Source organism: Egretta garzetta, unplaced genomic scaffold, assembly GCF_000687185.1.
Source record: "Egretta garzetta isolate BGI_Z169 unplaced genomic scaffold, ASM68718v1 scaffold473, whole genome shotgun sequence".
Lineage (NCBI taxonomy): Eukaryota > Metazoa > Chordata > Aves > Pelecaniformes > Ardeidae > Egretta > Egretta garzetta.
The window spans coordinates 1,528,980-1,550,156 of NW_009259319.1; positions in this window are offsets into that span (position 1 = coordinate 1,528,980).

Below are 21,177 nucleotides of genomic sequence, written 5' to 3' on the forward strand. Positions count from 1 at the left end.
GAGTAGAATAAAGCCGGCAGCAACTACTTACTGAGGGCCAACTTGTGGAAGGGCTGTTTTCCATCCTTGCCGACGCCCTGGCCCCGCCAGTCGGACGAACTTTACGGTCGTCGGTGTTAAATGTATTTAATGCCCGAAAACGCCGCGCTGGCCTACCTCCATGTGCAGCTGAGCCTTAATTGCCTCCCCTCAGACTCTTCCCTTCCAACTGCACCCTTTGTTCCTGCGTTTCGTGTGGCAGGAGCGGAGGTGCGTGTGTGTGTGCGCGGACGGTCTCGGCATTACACGCAGCGTTGTCTGCAAAGATTAAACCGTCGGTCTTTTTCCTTCAACTTTGCACTAAAGACGGGGGGGGAAAAAAAAAAAAAAACCACTATTTCTCTCGAGGACTTATTTGCCAGATTAATTAGGTAGGCAACGAGTGGCACTTCTCTCGTACGCAACATTTTGCACACAAAAGGGTTTCTCACAGCAAATTTGAAAAGCAGTACATCGGCAATTATATTGATCCGAAAATTTGCGTTAGCACATCCTTGCAGCCCTCAGAATTTATCACGGCCTGTCCCACAGTCTTACGAATAAACTTTTAATTGATACGCACAAACTACTGGCTCTGTTGATCGGTTGTGGATAATTTATTAAAGCTTTGCAGACTGCCAGTGATCCACAGACCAGAGTGTGGGAACTGGTGATACAAACATACAGAGGAGTCATTATACACTTGGCAGATACTTACGTTAGATACTTCTTTTTTTTTTTTTTTTTTTTTTTGAAAGAAGCAATGCTAACAATGTTTTCTTCTTTTTAGAACGGTCCGTAGACTCTTTTACATTTGTCTGCATATTCACAAGGACTCTCAGTTTGATATCTAATCTAAAGGTCAGTGTCTCTGATGTTTCAGCACAAAAATATAGGTTATATATGGAAACAAAGTACCGCTGTGGTGTTTATAGAAGAGCAACAGAAATGGCCTGGCAACTGGCAAGTAGAGGGAATGATTTATGAAAGCCTGTGTGTGTGTATTTATTTATTTGGGGGTAGGGAGAGAGTGAAAAAGGTAGACAGGATAGAAACTATCTTTCTGAGAGCACACAGAATAAAAAAAAACCCACACACAACAGTTGAAGATTAAAAAAAAAAAAATCCTAACAGTGAAATATGCCCATCAGCGAAATAAATAGTGTCCCAAGGGAAGTTCTTAAGTCCCATTACACAGGACTTGTAAAATGAGGCTGGAAAAAGCACTACGAATAAATACTATGGAGAATGGCTACGTTTTGGCATTCAAATGGACGGAATGACCTAGTAAGTCTTTCCCATTTCGTAACTTAATCGTTCTGTGAAGTCCTGCTGTAGAATTTGAACTACAGACCTTTTACGCAGATGTGAATATGGTCTTCAGTTCACTGTATAGATACTCAATTTCTCCTCAAGTAATTTAAACAACAGCTTATTTATTTATGTAGTGCATTGTGTAAACATTCAGATAGTATTAAAAACGTGTATTTCTTGCTTAATAGACTGTGTGCAACGAGAAACAGGCAATACATGTTAAAATCTTTGTTATAGCCTCTTGTCACAGCCTTAGTACTCTATTACACGGTGTATTTTTTACAGCTACTTTCATACAAAATAGCTTAATGTTTCACAGCCGATTATAATTTGTAATAGAAATGATGGATGCAGATTCAGTATTTTAGTCGGGCAGCATCCGCATTTCTAGTAGCGCTAAGGTGAAAAATGTACAAAAGGCCGGTGGCTGGGTGCCATACTTCAGAATTTCAGAGAGAACAGATGAGCATGGGGAAATGAAACTGAGGCTTAGGGAGTGGGATTGGATTGTTTTATTAGAAAGAAGGCTAGGAGTCATAGGCCAGGGAGAGGGAAGATGAGTCTCGAAATGGAATTTGCAGAGAAGTAGCCAGTGGGAGGTAAGGAGTCTGCAGCAGGAGCAGGGGTGAGAGGGATTTGTTGTCCAGTGCGAAAAAGGAGGGAGAGAAGCAAGCGTGATGCTGGCTGAGCAGAAGGAATAGGCTGGAGATAAGATCAGATAGTACATACTAGGAGCAAGATAAAGACGACTAAGAGGCAGAGTGTGTACTGGCTGGTGAAGTGAGGAATGAATTCGTGAAAGCTTTTGAAGCCAAGGTTAGGTATATCATCCTCAGGGGTGGAATGAGGAAACACGCTGCTACATTTTTGACAGAAAGGAGCGTGAAGAGGAATGACCCTGAAAACTCACCAAAGAAGTTATCAGAACGTGTTTGGGAGTTGATGTCCGGTAGATTTAAAAACTGCAGAGGTGTGGAAGGAGAAAATAAATGCTCTAGGACAAGATGAATGCCCAAGATCTTGATAATCAGGCTGAGAGGCGTTTTAACAAATGAAGTATGTGGGCCGCTGGAGCTGCAAGTGAAGAAAGTCTCCCTAAGAACTGCTGTCTGTGTACCAGAGCAGGCAGCTGTGGCCTCCTGCTTTTCCGACTGTTCTCGTTGCTCTCCTGTTTTTTCCCCTGCTGCACCGGGGCGAGAAGAGAGACAGGCAACGAGAGCGTGGTACCCTCAAGGGCACAAGGAGGGACCTGCTGGGAAAGAAGCATTGAGGAGAAAGAGATCAAGACAGTAGGAAAGAAGGGGGGGGGGGGGGGGGGGGGGGGTAAATGCAAAAGAAGAAGAATGATCTCGTTATGGTGAAGGATGGGGACCTGGGCGATCTATTCTCAGCTGTCTCACAACTACTGTGTGACCTTGGGAAGGTCACCGTGCTTCTCTCTGTGACTTGGCCATCTTGCCTGGAAATGGTAACTGAACCAATGCATGGATGTAAAAACATCTTTAATTCCTCAGCCAAAAATAATGCAGCTATGTTTTTTAATGGAAGAGGAGCCTGGATCAGGTGAGACATTACTCACTCAGGCTGACTTACATTCGCTATGGAGCTACCTGAAACGTTGCAGAACTGCGTTCTTGGTGTTTGAGGAGGACATCCATCCAGCCTTTAGATATTTTCTGCATAGATACGGTTGCAAAAGTTTAAGTTAATAAAAAGAGAAGCAGCCTGATAAATGAAGAAGAAAGGTCAAGAAAAAACTTCTGCAGATTTGGAAGTCCAGTGGTAAGGAACAGCAAGTCACAAAAAAACTTAGTGTTGTGAGAATTTCCCACAAAAGGCAATCAATCACCTGAGGACCCAGAAAATGTTTTCAGCATTCAGAAAGATTTCGGTGGTGTCTTACTCTTTCAATACGCGATGCAGGTGCAGTGCTCCAGTTCTCTTGCTCCTTGGTTCAACGTCTGGGGGTTGTACCACAGCAGGGGCCACGAAACTTAGCTGGTGGTACACGCCACGACTGTGATGCAAGAGGGTAATGAACATCATCATCACTGGTTGAGCCTTCTTCTTATTAGGGAAGGAAGTTACGATTCTAGCTAAGCTGGGTGCATCGCTTATGTCTCTGTATTGAAGCAGTGGCTTGCGCTCAAGCAGGCGCTGGGCCGTGTCAGACACAAGGCAGAGGCCATCTGCTTTTCTGCACTATCTGGACTTTGAAACCTGTGGGTCTTCTCATCACAATGCTGCTTCTGCTTCCTCACTTGTAATTTCGTGTAACAGTGATTACTTACCTTACAGGGTGCCCTGAGGACTGTGTTTGTTAAGCGTATTGAGATCAAGTGTAATGTGATTAAGAACATCTGCATTAGATTTAGACGTGTATTGCAAATAAGTGCTGTTAAAGCAGACCTTCCAGTGACTGAAACTGCTCTCTTCTTTGGGACTAGAGAAAAGACACAGTCCAAAGAGTCACAGGCAGGTCTCGGCTTTATCTGCCTTCTGTAAAGACGCTCTGCGCTTTCAAACCCTTTAAGTGGGGATGGCAGCAGACCTTTTGTCTTATTCCCTGAAAAGGCAGGGGGATGTGAAAAAAAAGACCTGGTGCATGTTTTCTAATTCTGTTTAAAGAAGTCTTGAGTCCTTAGGAGATGATCGGGGATCCTTCTGGAGCCTAAAGTTTTCTGTGGTGGCCTGGAGCCAGAAGTGCTATTTTTTTAACCACCTTCCCATAGAAACACTATAAAAGAACCCGGAAAAAATACTGTCAGGATCTCTGCTTCTACATGGTGTATTCTAGTTCATACTCATCAAGAATGCCCAAGAGAAGATTTTCAAAATGTACTTAAAAGACAAGGATACTTGTGAATTATTCCATACTCTGGACCATGAAATAGTGTTTTGTAGAGTACATATTCCTCCTTGCCTTTCTCTCCAGATTTGAAATTTAGGAATAAATTATAGAATTTTTATTATAAAATTTTGCTTTTACATTTTGCACTTCTGTAAGTGCACAAATGTGATGCTCTCAGAATTATAACACCCGTGTTAAAATTTTGCCCAGAGCAAAGTTTTATAGCTTTTAAACAGTGTTGTTGGGTTTTAATTTTAATGGTGGTATTAAAAGGTATCTGCAAGTACATCGATAGTAACAAGAACTATTAAAATGCAGTGTTTTTATTTGTAGAAATGAATTTGTGTGAACTATTTCTAGCTGAAAATCGTTTTATCTAGCACTTCGTATTTTGCTGGGTAAAAGCATTCCTCTGAGGTCAAATAAAAATTTGTAATCAAATGCAGACCAACTTTTTCTTGTACTGCTGTTCAAAATAGTGAACTAGTTCTGAAATATAATCCGTTAGCATATTATTAATGAAAACACTTAGCACCGAGGTCAAGACTTTTGGGGAAAAAAAAAAAAGGAAAGTGCACTTTTTCAGGAGAATATTTGCTGTCTACTCTTTTAACTTGTTCTTTGTAAAAAAAAAAAAAAGGGTTATAATTTGTCTTTTGGGGGGAAAATACGGTTGACAAGAATGCATTGCAAGTGCACAAAATAAAACGGCTTCTACGTGATTACTTTGCGAGGAGTCTGTGTGAGAACTGTGCCTGTGCCAAGCACTACCCTTATCACATCCACAGTTCCACAGGCTTCAGGGCGAGGAAGAATGCCAGAGTGTGACCCTAAGCAGAAAATACGAAGCCGTAAGTATTATCTGCCCAACTTTTTAACATGTTCACATACTTCAGAATGACCAGAAACTTCCAAGGATACGTTGCTGTATTCACACACAGTGTCACAACAACTCAGATTGCAGATAATTGTTCCTAAGTTCAGTTCTCCAGAAGGTATTTATAGAAAGAACTTTGAGGAAAATGTGATTGTGTTCCTTTTATTTCTCTCTATTTTAGCCTTATTAAAAGGAGAAACTATGCATCTGAAAAGAAAAACATGAAGAGGAGACCCCATTGCCATTACTTTGGAGAGCTGAGAGGTGGAGAATGAAAAAGCCATTGGTCTCAGTTTTACTACCACAATGGCCTTTTATGAGAGGGATTAGATATGCCTAGAGCTGGTGCAGCATTCAGTGCTGCCCTGGACAACAATCTGGAAAGAAAGACGATAAAAATCAGTTTGTCATAAGGTTAAATCACCACAGACTACCTAGATTGGCTTTTCAGATTGTTTTTCATTTGGAAAAATGAGGAAAAACAGTAAGAAAGAGAGAAATATGGCTTAAAAGCTGTTTGGTTTGGGTGGGTTTTTTTTTTCCTTCTCTCTTTTTTTTTTTTTTCTTTCCTGCAAGATGTAGCATTCAGAAAACATGTTGAGCGAGTTGAGGCATTAAAAAGATCAGTCTTTGGTTGCTGAATGAAAGACTGTTGTGCGTGTGACTCACATACTAAACAGAAATCTGCCTTCAAAGCCTATTTTACTGCCTAATTATATATACACAAAATGTAGCTGTCTGTTTCAATCAAATCCTAGGAAAAAGAATAAAACTCCTCTTAAGATGCAGTTTTCATGGTTTTTCATAACCTTAGAACACACACTGCTAATGCAAAAGGGGGAAGTACAGCTGCAAGGTCCAGATAAGGCACCAGTAATTGTTTTTCTTTTAATTATTACTTTATAAAGACATTATACCTCCTACTCAGAATGAGGAAAATTAGTGTCCTCTCTCTTTTTTTTTTTTTTTTTCCTTTTTAAGGTTTTTGGGTTTTTTTTTTTCCCCCAAGAATGCTTGTTGTTATTCATTTCAGGATCAGCCAGCAGCTATGGAAAGTACTTTTAAGCAGCCTCTGTTAATAACAAGCTTTCAGGAGGGATATAGGAATTCCAACCCTCTACAAACCTTTGTATTGCACTGAGTGCTCCATATGAACAAAACCAAATATAGGGTGAAAGAATGCACCATAAAATATAAAATAATTGCTGGCAATCAGCTCTCTTGGAAACTTTCAAGCTGGACAACATGTGTGAGCCATTTCTTTTATGAGAGACAAAAAACCCCAAACTGATTTTAGCTCTTCCTGCAGTAATGTAAGTCTGTGCATGTGTGTGAGTATATGTATATATACATACATGCATATACTTTTCTAAAATAATCTGCTATTCAGAGGTCTTTTTTAATAACTTCAACTGTAAAGTTTGATAAGCCATTACTAATTTACATCATCTCGCAGATACCAATCATTAAAATGAAATTATGTTTTAATGGCTTATCCAATATACATCTAATTGCTCCTTAAAAGTTTCTTACTCTGAAGACATTGCTGCATATCTCCCTGGGACAGGCATTTACACTGCAAATCGCTGTGCCAGTGGAAGAGGTACTGCCCGTCATCTGCCTGGGGATAGTACATCGTATCGTCCCTGACCTGAACACTCGCTAGACCATTCCAGCCCAAACGAGACAAACCAGCAAAGCTATTTTTCCTCACTGTTCAAGTAGTTGAACCCACTCAGGCAGAAGTGAGTTAGAGGGGGCTTTTACTGGAGGAGCCGAAGTTTAGTAACTTCTGGGAAGAAGCACGGGAGAACAATGATAAACAAGCCACAATAGAGTTAGAAAATAACTCTTATTTCATCTGCAACGGTTGTTTACAGCTGAACAGTCATATCCTGAAGCTGCCTCTCTTGTTGTTAAGCCATTGATTCTAGTGGAATATTCTTGCTAATTACTAGAGGGAATAAGGTCAAAACTGGTCGCTGAAAATTTAATTCAAAACCGCATTTTCTGTCCCAGCCACTGGTATTACTTGCGCTCACAAAAAGGCTGATCTCTCCAAAACTGGGCAATGTCTGTTAATTACAGAATTAATTAGATAAGGGGCCCGACATGTTCTGCTGTGCAATGTATGTGCATTCAGCCAGAAGAAGTTTTCTGGCAAACCTTTCTCCCATCTAATCAACGTCTGGTAATTTGAACTCTGACATAATGCAGCCATGGGGTGAATGGGTAAGGTTTAGGAGTTCTGGTTGGTGTGGCCGGCTTGCAGGTTTGATGTACTTCTGAATGCCCTGGCAAATGGGTATCCAGCTCACATGGATTGTGTCTTCTCTCTCCCAGACCGGTTACAATGGAGGCTTGTTGAACATAATGACTGTACTTTAGCCAGACAATAGGTATGCTAAGGAGATTAGCTGAAGCTACTTCCCTTACCTGCCTGCAGGGAGAGAATTTGGAGAACAAACACAGAACAAAAGACTTATGGATCAAGTGAAGTTACTGCAAAGTACGCAGGGGTGTGACTTTACAGCACGCTAACTGCTGCGCTCTTTCTCATGTGGGCATCCTTTGTGCACGGTAAGGGTGCAGCTCAGCCAGACACTTGAGCTGCTCTAACAGCTTGCTGCTGCCAAAAGGGGCAGTCCCATTCTTCAGGCCCTGCTTTCCCACTTTTTCTCCAGCCCTTCAAGCTGTGTGGTCTCATCCTCTCCATTGCACAGCTCTGGCACTTGTCTGACCCCTAAGTGAGTCAGTGGAGTTTGTTAAGCCAACAAAAAACTGTTGACTGTTTTGTGGGGTTAGTTTGCTGCTGGCTCAGTGAGCTGAATCAGCTTGCTCTGCAGCCAGAGGGGCGGCTGTGTCACCTCCGAGGGGGTCGCTGGCAGCATGTAGGTTGGGTAGGAGAGAGGGAAACTGAGGGCTGAACGGAGCAGGATCACCCCTTCTAGTCGCAGTGAGCCGTGAAATTGGGTTATGCCATTTCATCTAGCTACGCCGTAAGGACAGAGACCTGCCTCTTCCCAGACTGTGGTCCCAGCTGCCATCACCAGATCTGCTGGCTTGAATTTCCAAAAAATACGTTTTAAACATAAACCAATCCAGTTCATATTGCCAGGAGTAGACTAAGACATACACGGGGAAGCACCTCACTCAGAGGAACAGGTAAAAACTTTTGGTACCTAGGGACCGAAACCACTTCCCCTGGCACAGCTGCAGTAAAAAGAAATTATCTGCCTCTGTCCTTAGAGCATCCGCACTGCAAGGGATTTAGTGCAAAAGAATGACTGTGCTATAAATTCACAACGGTATACTTTGCAGTAACTTTCTCTCTGAAAAAAAAAAAACCAAACAAAACAAACCAGCAAAGAAATCGAGGTGTCAGAACAGAGACTCCCAGAGAAGCATGGGAAATCCTAGGCAAATGAAGGGAGGAAATACACCTGCTTTCATAGCAGAGCAGAGAGGTTTGGCTGTTAGATCAACATATGTAATAGATGATGAGCTGAGCTGAAGGCAGTAAATTATTTGGAAGACAAATGGTTTGGAAGAGTCACACAGAATAATCTGGGCCAGGCCACTGACTACAGAAGAATGTTCCAAAACGGTAAGAAATTGGGAGTAAGGAAATAATTGCGAGAGTTACTGTGTGTTGTCTTGGTCTGTGTATTTCTGTGTTGAGTGAAATTCATGGAGCGATTTTAGAAGCACAAGGTAAATCTCTGTATGACTTCTTTCAGATACAAAGTCACCTGATTTCTTGCCACATTGCCCACTGGCTTCTTCCGTGTCTTCTGGGCAGGATACTTACTTGTTGAAGCATCGCATGCCTGTCTCGAATTCATCCACGGGGACTACTTTGTGCTATATCTCTCTTGGCTTTCAGTGCATCAGGCTGGGATGCGTTCACTGGCACACATGGAGCCACAGATCTGGATTTTTTTCACAGAGGATTTCAACAGTTTTATTCTTCGCTGTGAGTTTAACAAAACCAGAACTTTTAGTGATGTTCTTGACACATTCACTTTGTCTCTTCATCTCTGAAGTCAAGCATGGAGAAATATCTCTAAGAGGCATCCCTACTCCTAGGACTGGCATAGACTCACTATTAATTCCAAATCTATAATGGAGTATCAGTCATCCAATCAATCAACCAATTAAAAAAAAAAAAGGACTCAGAAAAATATTGTCAGGTTATTAAGGCGGTGGAACTTCAATTGTCGTAGAACTACCAACCCAACATACTATGCCATACTATGGCATCACCTAAAGCCAAAGGGACAGGTACTGGTGCAATTTAGTCTCAGATAAAGCCAGTGGTAAACTCTGATTTCCAGGGGCAACATTGCACATGCAGTTTGATATATTGCAGCTGTGCAGGGCCCTGTCAGGGGACTTTAGACTTGCATTAATGAAGTTTTTTGAAGCAAACATTCTCAAAGGCAGGAAAGAGGGGCCAAAACAGATGGGTGGGTGTTGAGTTTTCTTACCTCTTACTTTAAAAAACCCGAAGAAAGTGTGGTTTATTTCTCAAACAGGTGTTCATAAATACCCCATCAGAATATGTGGCAGAACCCCAAATATGACAGAGATATCTGTCTATCTATCAGAAAAACTGCTAGACAGACAGGTAGTATGGGAGTGCAAGTTTAAGTATCACGCATGAAGTCTGTGGCAGAACGAGGACCACAGTCAAAATCATTGCACTCCTAGCCATTTTCTAAGAGAACACCAGGGTACGGGCTTGGAAAGGACAGTGTACAAGAAATCCAAATCCCTGCTGTTGCAGAAAACCATGCAGTAAGTGTTTTAGGAGGTGCACAGAATATGTGTTCTACATACTACTGAAACATCACAGGCCACAGCATTCATTCCCAAGTCCTAGAGCAGATGTGAGACCTATATCCAAACAATGAAAGCCACACCTATAGTATATCCCACGAAGGCAGAAGACTTTTTTTTTTTTTCCTCCCAATGTTGTAAGCTGCTGCAGCAGATGGAAACTTGTTAGAGAAACCTCCCAGACAACCACTGGAAAAAGACTAAAATACAGAGGAACATCAAGAGTACGTGCCAATCAGATCTGAATAAAGATCGTTTCCAGATAGCAGTTTGGCATAAAGTTGTGGCAAACACACGTGAAACAGATGTCTGATAAATTTAATTGCTATGAGAAGCATCTCGTGCCTTGAGCTATGACCAGTGCCTCTGAGGATCCATAAGAACATTCTTTTTTTTAAGTGCAGGGAGGCATTAGACTTTCTTACTGTTTTCTGTGCTGGTCTGCTACAGAAAGCCCACTCTTGCTCAGTGAAGGTCTGTAGGGAAGTAGATAAAAAGCTTGATACTGTCTGAACCCTTCCAGAAACACCATGATTCTCCTAAAGCTTGCAGAGCTTGGTGCTAGGCATCCTTTTCAGGATGAAGGTCTTTACCAAGATGAGATGCCACTTACCTTTTCCATAGAAAACAGCCTTTCCCTTCGAGGTCCCTGAGGTGGCAATATCTCTCCTGCAACATCACAGAAGTCAGGCAGGGAGCATGTGACTTTCCAAGGAGAGGAGGATTTCCTTCCGTGCTCAGCCCATCCAGCCCCAGCCAGGCGTCTTTTTTGTGCTCCGATAAGACAACTGTGTGAGAGCATGTTTTATTTACTTCTGTGACTCTGTAGAGCTGTATAAGGCCACAGCCTTAGACAGATACAATTAGGGCAAGCCCAGATTTTGGATGTCAGCTGTATGAAGAAACTGTCTGTTATCATTGAAAAAGAGAGCGTTTGCTATTGCAGGCCATTGCTAGGCCATTGCAGAATGGCAAAATAATATTAATCTGTCTGCTTTAATTTTATAGTTCAGCAGTTTAGTTTCCATTCCTATTGCTGAACTGCCTAGTTTCCTAATTTTTTTAAAACATGAATCTAGTGGTTTTGACACTTCAGTATATTCTCAAGACAGAGATAACTGACTGTAAACCTCATGTAAAACCTCATGTTTTTCTCTTTGGGGTTTTCAGTGGGGATTATTTGTACTTCAATTATCTTTTTATGAGTGTGTAACATAATAAAAACAAACATACCTTTAATGGAAGTTTACAAGAATGGACAAAGGAATGGTTACACTCTACCGTGTAGAACATAAAGGCATAGTGTAAAATGCATCTTTTACACTTGCAGCGATATCAGCATGAAATACGAAGCATTATGGTACCAACGTATGTGCACCTGCAGAAAGAAGAGTAAGTATGAAGGGATAATTGATTTTAAATACACTTTGATTATTAACTTCTCTTTCCTAAAATATTGCAGGATTTTACTACCTTGTTTTTAAAAATCGCAGAAGCCTAATTTGAGTCAGATAAGAATACATTAATGCATTTTAAAAATATATCAATAAGTAAAAAAAGGGGAAAAAATTACTCCTACAATCTAGAAGGGGCGTTAGTGGTTTTGTTTAGAACTTCTAAAAAATGGGTTAAATGAAGGAGACAGCAACAAAGCCTTAAATATAGATGAGCTGACAACAGCATAGTAGGAAAAAAAATCTCATATCATTCTGAAAGCTTGCTACAGCACTGCTAACATATTTTGTTACAGCGCTCTCTTAGTCCTTCACCGAATGTCTAATTTCAGATCCACTTCACGTGCTTTCCTTGCAGGGTTTAATGTACGTGATTAATCTTGACTCGGCTTAATACTGCTAGGAATGTGGCAATGACCTCAGCTGAACACTGGCAAAGTGATTAATGTTACATGAACTGGGATATTTTTTACTCGGGATCCTGAATAAACACAGACATGCTGTATTCCGTTACAGACCTTTGCTCAATTGAAAATGTACTGTGGTTTCAAAGAGTAATGTTTCAGATGCAATAAACAACGTTAGAGGAAACATGGCTCTTGTTAAAGAAAACGCTGTTTCAGGCTAAAGTCCCAGTGATCATAAAAGATATATGATGCAATAAACAAAATGAACCACAGGCAAGACAGGACCATTCGATGACTAACCACTGATTGAATTTTCCAACACTCCTAGACATTCTGTGAGATAAACTATTCACAAAAGGTCCCTATTAAATATAAGGTTGTCATTTCTTTTTTATTTTTATAGTGAGGTCCAAGAACTGTATGAATGTCCCCTATTGGTTGTTTGTGGTTTTGAATTTTTTATGATATGGGAAGACGGGCAAACAGTTGCTATGATTGTCAAATGTCTTAAATCAAGTAGAGAAAATGCAATAAAACACAGTTTCCATGGCAACACATTGTAACCTAGTACCTCTGGATTATGAACCAGCTCACATCTATGATCATTATTTGTTGACAAGCATAAATTGAGCCTAAAAGCATTAATTTCAGAGATAAAACTGGAATGTTGAGCTAAGTAATAATAATGTTTAAATATTTCCAAGATAGTGGCAGCAAATCAAGGCTAGTTATGTTTCCATTTACATAATGATAATAAGCTAAATGAAAATGCTTTTATTTTCAAGCCTTTCAGGAAAGATGTAACAAATACCTACATCTCCAAACCCGCAAATAGTAATTGACATGTATTCCATGCTGCTAAAGGAATACAATAGGACCAATTATACAGAATGATATACAAGACATTGTAATCAAATAATGTGATTTTGATTTGCAGTTGTTTGACAAAAAACCTGGAGAAAAAAAGAACATCTGAACACCTGTTTACTAACACCCTCTCCCTCTTCTGCACACTATTTTCCCTATTTGTCCATTGGACTGTTTTGCAGGTCTCTATGAAGCACTAAGGCAGAAAAAGGGAAATGAACTTTGTTGGCAGAATTTATGTATGCTTGTCATCACCACATACTTTTTAAAAGCATAAAGGTGACCGCTTTGTCTGCTTTTCACAACTCGGTAAGAATTGACCAGAACAATCAAGGATAATGAATCTGTTTCCGAGCGCTTCGCACTCTTCCTGCTAGCGTCCACAATCGTCTCAGAGCAGGAGCCCCTGGAGCTGCAGGTCTCCTCTGGAGCTGCCTGGGCAGCTGTCCTCAGTTACCTTCTGAAAGCAATGGAGAGCAGCCCCCCGTATGGGATCCTTCCGTCTTGCTCTGCATGCACAGAAACGGCACCCCACGCCTTTCAGTTATTTGAGATCATCCTGTTCCTAGAGAGGATCCAGTTTGTCAGTCTGTGGCTTTTCTCCACAAAAGTTAAGGTTCTTTTTTAGAAATCTTCTGGTGGCTTATCAACAGGCAGGAAGGAATGGATATCCATCTTTGTTGTTGCTGAATCAAAATCCCTGCTGTTCAAAGGCTTCAGTGTAACTTTCTTCAAGGCTGTGTGTCTTGAATGGTGCCTTTACCTTGTTGCTGGAGTTTAGAGAAGAGACTTGATAAGATAGATCTTAAACATAAACTTGCACTCCAGTGAACTCAGGACCATATCTTAGGGGGCTATTTAAAGAAAATGAATTGTTCCCCTTTTAGTTAAAAGAAAGTCAGGTTTGACCAGCACTAACCACTGGAAAAGGCCAATTCAATAAACATATGCAGCAGCTTTGGGAACAATGGAAGCACACAGCACAGCACAGCCATTTACGGCTTTAGAGTCTAGTTATGTGATGAATAAATCCATGTTAAAATGCAGAATTTTTTTTTTCCTGGCTAGATGGCAACAACTTTGTAGACATTCCTATGACATTTTGTAAAAAGCTCTTGCCAATTGCGGAAACAAATGACTTACAGAGGCTTGCCCAGCAGAACACACCTACTCCTTCACAATCATTATTATGTAAATATCCACTTGAAGACCTTTAAAAATACAAGCTTCTTGGGCTTCTTTATGTAGGACAATTGCTGTGACATATCTTAATGTCTATAAATAATGCAGTGAGGGTTCTAATTCTGACCGTCATTATGCCTTACACATTTTGACATTTCCTATGGCTTAGGGAAAAATACAGAATTGGCTTTCATAAAAATACAGTGGAGCTGGAATTTTGTATTTTAAAGATCACAGACATTCCCAGACATTGTCTGGGTACCTGAAGGGCAACACCAATCCCTTAAGGGACTGGGGGAAAGCTGGCTGAAGTAAGAAAGCTAGTTGCACCTATTTTTGGAAAATTTTGTGCGGGCCTGAGATTCTTAAAAGTTCAGTGATTCAATGAATGATGTATTGTGCTTGAAAAGAATCTTCAGTACAGAGGGAACAAAATGATATTTAAAAATCAGAGGCATGCAGTTCTTTTTACTTTACCAGTTGCCTACCATAAATAAACTCCGTGAGTGGATGAAGAATTAGCAATTAATCATTGTCATTCTAGTGTGGGCACAGTCAGACCATGCCTTTTTTTTTTTTTTTTTCTGTGAGGTGCAATGGTACCAATAGAAACCAATGGAAAAGCAGAATCTCTGCGCAGCAGGTTATCATTGAAGCAAAACCTTTTTCTCCTGATCTCTCTGTCATCGGAACACACTGTCCACAGCTTGAATCTCTCTGTTTTAGTCAGAGTAAGCATCCTACTTGGATTGTTCCTCCTGTATGAGTATCTACCTCAGGTTCTAGATGTCCTTAGCTTGGCACCTCTTTATCAAACAATGCCTGAGATGTGCTCCATTTTCCACAGGAGAAGCCCTCTTGCTCTATGTTCTGGTGCTATGTTGGATCTCAATACCTTCACCTTTCTTGCATATTGCATCCTCTCTGTAGTTTCCTAATTATAAGGTGACTTTGGAGGTAATGAAAGCTAGATTTTTTTGACAGAACCTGAATTCTGAGGGTGATTTCTGAAGCATGTTCCTATCTAAATGAGCAATCCCATAATCCTGTATGTAGATAGATACCACTACAGTTCTCATGACATCACTAGGTGTTCGAGCACTACAGTGATGGACAAAGTATAAAAACTTATTCATATTAGATAGCTATATATTTTTCTTAATTATGTTAGTAAGAAAAGAGAGTTTAGAAGAAAGAGAACTATGAAGGCTGAGTTTGGTAGCATCAAGCATAAGTTTTCTTCAGAAAGCACTACGCTGTTGTAATCTTCAGGGTGATTCTTGGGCTGTATTGCCTGAAGGAGATGCTTGTGATTCCAATGATAGGATCAAGTATTCTTCAATGCTCTTCAGAGGCAGTTAGTAGTCACAAAATTTAGTTTCAGTGGCAGTGGCTGAAACACCTCTCTAGGATCTAGTGCTTCTTTTGGGGAGGCTATTTCAGCAGCAACCTTAGTTGCTTGCTTTGTTTTATAGCCTGATCTGCTTGCTCCATGGTGATGCAAATTCCACTAGTTTTCAGCAGTGAAGTTGGTGTGGGCCTGTTGCACTGCTATGAGTTTTTTTGGAGGGTTTTTTTTTGTGTCCAAAATGTGCCTTCCTCAAAGTCAGTAGAGTTATCTGGAAGTAAAAGCAGAAGAACATAATTGTGGATTGGAAAAGCATAGGAACGTCTCTTTCACCCATTAAGTTCCCAATTAAACACATCATTGGTCCAAATCATTTGCAAAGGCCAGTGCAAGGTCATGTAGTTTATGTTACTTAGGCAGAATGGTTTATAGTTGGCATATCTGTCCTGCTAGGCAGATGATATGCAAACAGGAAATGTATACCTACATTTTTAAGGGACCAAAGCAAAATTCACTGGAAATCTTTAGGCTGCAGGAACTGTTTAAGGTTTGCTGCATAATACATGTTTAGAGCCTTAAAGGTTGAAGGACCGTAACACATCTATTGAGTTACTGTGTTAACTTTTCCTTCAAACTGCATATATACTGCTGTGAATATTCATAGCTCTGTATTCATTTCCAATATATCATGGCGTATATGCTCACAGTTTTATACTAAAAAACACTATGAAATCTGCTAAGCAGAACTCATAAACATATGAAGTATCCACTTTGTATATTAGCTATCATGTTTAAAAGGTGTAGCTCACTGAGTTCAGTGAGCATTTGCTCAGACAAAACCAAATTAGAAGCTGATTGAAGTCAAATGAAATGACATCATACATGAGTTTAAAATTGGGCCTCCTGCATCTTGGCCATTAACACCTGTCTCTCTGATTTAAAAGTTGCTTCATCTACATTACAAAGTATTTCAGCTAAAAGGGATAATCTATGTCAAGTTACAGAAGCTTAGAAGTAATAATACAACATAAAACTCCAGGGTGTTTGTACTGCTGCTTTGTCCAAGAGACACTAGAAGGGATGAATTTACGTGTGGTAAATTCATGGGGTTTTGTGCTATGTTTTAAAGTGCTGCAGCTTACTGTGCCCCTTACCGAAAGTTGAAGAAGGACCACAAGTGCATTGCTAAACAGCCTGAAGCATCGTCCTTGGTTGCAACACAAACCCCAGTGGTTCAGCCGTAACCTCTAGGGTGAGGTCAAGGCCCCACCTCTTGAACACCAACAATTCTGGTGGGGGAGCCCACTCATTGCTGCTCACAACCTACTTTCTGAGCCCAGGAGGCCCAATACCAGCTGACAAAGCTGTTTGGAAGTCCTCCTTCCTTCACTGTGAAGGCCTGCCTCATGAACAGCACATTACAACCCTAAAGGTTTATGACATTTGCATTTACTCTAATGCAGTTATGACTGTTGACTTGCACAAGTTAAGAGTATGTTGCACTGGAAGCAAAATTTTTCTGTTTGTTTTTTTTTTTTCTTCGTGCTTCACAGAGAATATTTTTTACTCTGCTTTAATTAATTGGCTCTTGGGTTGGATCTAGAAAGTAAGTGACGTGTGTGCCTAGCTGCAAGCAAGAGTGCTTTATTCTTTAACTCCAGCTTCTCAGAATGAAGTAGTAGCTGTCATAGCCAATCCACAGCATTTAATTTTCTAAACTCAGTTTTGAGAAAAAAAAACTACCTCTACTCCTATGTTGGGAAAAGAAATAAGACCAAACCAAACCTGAGATAGTTGAAATTATGGTCTATTCAGATTAGGTGGGTGAACGAAAGGCTGCTCGACTGGCATGCCCTTGTTCCACCTCCTCTTATCATTAGTAATTCTATTCCATTCTTATCTGATTATGCAGGGACACATTAACTCACTGGCAAATGAATAAGCTGTGGAAAAAACTCCCTCAAATGCAAATTAAACAGGAGTTGCTGATACTGAACACAAGGAAGCTTCTTGTACTCCTACCCGTCTGCTGACAAGGAGCTGCCAGCCACCCTGACAAAATCTACCCTTCCTACAAAAATAAAAGCCCTAATCTAGCAAACATTGCAGAAATTATGCCTTTCTCATCTCCTTGGATGAAATCTGGTATTCAGTAAACCCTTAACATTCAGACTTATTACTTATCTGACATTATATTTTTGAAATGCCACATTTCAACCTTTAAAATAAAGCAAAGAGCAAACGTAGATTGCATGTATGCGTCAAGCCCAATTGTTGAACCCATAGACACACTTGAGCCCAATCCTCAAGGGTGCATGATTTTTCCAGAGGCTTATCATCTCTCCCAGGTCAGTTCAATGACAACAGCAAAACTCCAGCACCTTGTAGTGTTGGACAGATAGCAAAAGAACCAACATTTTAATGTATTTTTCAGGGTTTCTTTTCTGGTCATCTTTCTAAGGTTCAATAACATCCCTTCCCTCCAAGCTTTAAGATTGGAAAGTGTCATCTGTGTGAGAACAATGCTAATCAAAACATGCAAAAAAGAACCCAAATAAAGATTAAAGATCACTCCGGTAGACCATACACAAAAATGCACACACACACTGGAAAACTACTTTTATCTTTTCTGGTTTGCTACTATTCAGTTTTCATTTTTGGACTATAAAGTTGTTTTTAGAGCTATACTGGGTAATTTCTAAACATTTTGCTTTATCTATCAGTGATTTCATGGTGAACATACCACCATACTTTAGAAAAATGACATTTACTATTACTTTTTAATAGAGTGAAGGTCTGGATGGACAGGAGAATGTAATATGAAGTATGCATTTCTGTGCTCTTTGAATACCTACCAGGCCTGATTCACAGGCAAAACAAGGATCTGTGCCTCAAGCTAATGCATGCAAATGCATTCAACATCCAGGAATACCTGGGTTTGCAAGTGCATGTGGCTGTATATGTTCATGAGCTATTTGTGTTAAGTGAGTACTTGTATTGCAGAGAACTGCACCCATCGAGAATGCCAAAAAAACTTGGATGTGTTGTCAGGTTCACAATCAAAACTCCTATTTTGTATCTAGAATACAAAGCTTTTAGGAAGTAAGCGTGGAAGATGGCAAGCATGAAGACATGCAAAAAGCTTGAGGTACAAATGGCAGCTCATGTTCTTTGAACTTTCAAGAAAAATATGCTGATTTGCTGAGGTTCTATGTAAGGAGATTGAATGAAAACAATTATTTTCTATTTTATATATGTCATGTCACATCACATTACTCATACTTTTTAATTTTGTTTTTTTTTTATCTGACACAGTTTTATTTTACTTCACTCTTCAGATAAAGGCAATAAAAACTAAGAACTGGCACAGTATGAACTTACAATTTATTTAATACTTTTGACTTTCCAGAGCTCAAATACCTCTGATCCATTTGTTTCATGGTGTTAGTTGGCTTAACCTTTTTAGATTTCTCCAAACAAAATAACTTGAGCTGCAGCCAGAAGTTTGCCAGGGATTTGAACTCTGGAAAGAATGGGGGAAAAAGCCACTTAGCTCCTGCAGTGTGTTGGAGAAAATATATTTGCTTTTGTTCGTGTGCTAGACTCCTGCTCACCTGGCTTCATTCTTACTACTACAGCAGTTCTGCGTGTACAATATGCTCATTTTCCCAACACTAATCCTGGTAATTGCTTCTTGAAATGTACAGGGCATGAGTAAAAATAATATTAAAAATAGTATTCAATATGAATGCCTTTTCACTATAAGGTGAAGTGTAAATGTAATAATTCCTGTCTATAATCTGTATTTGTTCCATGTAAAAACTATTGAAGGTATGGGAACTGCATGAAAGGATCCCCTGTATTAGCACACTTGGGTTCTTTACACATGTTATTTTAAAACATGACTTCTTTCACTTTGACACAACACTGTGGCTTTTCTTTTTCCAACAAAAGGAAAGAGAAAGGGACCAGCCATGCCATACAGCAATTCAGCTTGGAACAAATAATAGAAACCATTACTTACAGGGTAGAGAACTTCAGCAGCTCTGAAAATGAGCTGAGGCTTATGGGGAATAGTCAGCTGAATGACAAAGCTGGGTGACTCTCTAAGATTCAAGAGAGGAAATCTTAACCTTTATGGCTCTTTTTTTTTTTTTTTTTTTTTGCAGTGGGATTGTTTGTACAGGAGCACTGTGTTCAAGCAGGATGTTCATATTCTGAAGAAAATGCCAAAGAGAACCAGAACTGAAATTTAAACAATAGAAAACAAGCCTTACTGTGAAAGATTTGGGGCGTGTAGTCAGTTTTGCTTATCACAGAGAGGTTAAATGGGACCATTGGTCACAGTTGCAAATTTCTACAAGGAATCAGAAATTTGATGATATGGAGCTCCACTGGGGACATAACTGCATGGAATGAATTGGTGATAAACGTAGACAAACTCAGACCATCTCAGTGCAATCTTGATCGGGGGCATTCCTTTCAACAATAAAGGTCATTAACTATTTTCACCATGTGCAAAGATTTTTGACAGGTTCTCCATTGCTGGTTCAAACACCCAAGCAATGAGCGGAATATATGCCCAACTCTGGACATGACCTACAACCAATTTCTTCAGCTTTATTGCTCTGGCTTCTTGGGCAGCAGTACAGCATCAGAAAGCTTCTCTTTCTAAGCAGCAGTGACCTGATATAACCATCCTCTCAATGTAGAAAGTGCCTGTGAAGACATAGTATGTGCCTTCCCTGCTAGAGCTGGAGAAGGGGAATGGCAAGGGGCAATGCAGGGCAGCCGTTTGCCAGGGTATTCTGGTCCTGCTGCCAGGAGGAGCAGCCATCACCCCCATTCACAGCCTGGCAGGACGTGGGGATCTAGCAGGGCTGGGGAATGTGTGACATGACCGCTGAACACATGATACATGGTATGCCTGTCATCCTAACCCCGTGTCTCTCCCACTTGTGGCAAGCAGCATGAGCTTCCATGAGCGCGAGAGTAATCTAGCAATCGCACAGTCCCTGCTTCAGCTTGAGGAAACAACGCGAGAGTTTCTTTGTCCATGTTTTAGCAGTGTTTTTTTGTGACAGGGATACACGACCAAGGGAAAAAAAACCAAAAAACTGAACCAAATAAAGAGCACTGATTCATTTTCTGTGAGTCACAAGGCAGCCTTCAAGTCATGATGACATTGAAACACTAGTGACCCAGCTGGGACAGGCTCTCTTTCTAAATAAAATGCCCATGTTATTTGAATCTCTTTTTGGATAGCTTCATTTAAAATGGACGGGCTTTGCACTATCAATGCCCTTCAACAGCTTTGCCTGAGTCTCCACATTATCCTCAGGTCAAATTAGAAACCTCATTCAGCCAGTCATCATGGCTGGCTGAGAGCAAAGAAAGTTACAGTCAGAGTAATAGGAAATAATTTCAAATAATGTCTTCTTATGACTGTGAATTCTGAGGTTTTGGTTTCTGAAATGCATATAAAAAACCACACATACATGAAAAGAGAGAGAATGTTTGCCAGGTGGCATGTTTGCCAGCCTCTTACAGCTCCAAAAATATTCTAAGGACGATTTTATGGTGAATGTTTTCCGATTTAGCACAATTATAGCAACTGAATATTTGACCCGTTTTACTTGGAGGAGTATTTTCAATGGATCCTTATACAGCAACAATCTCTCTATTCTTGTGAAAACCGTGGGTTTGGGGTGGTATTTTTTTATTTTTATTTTTATTTTTATTTTTATTTTTTTTTAATTTAACGACTGCCACATTCCATGGCAAAAAAAATTATCACTGTACTCTTCTTTCCCCTTTGCTTGTCCGCTACTTTTCGTTTCAGGTGGGTGATGCAAAATCCTGTTAATGAAGAAGCAATCTGTGATCAGCATCTGAGAGCTCTTTATACCCTGTGCTAACAATGTTTTGATATAGCCCCCCTCTCCCTCCCCCAGCTGGCTTCCTTTGCTGCCTGGCGGTGTCTGCCGTGCCGCTGCCGAAGCCCTTGCTGGCAGGCT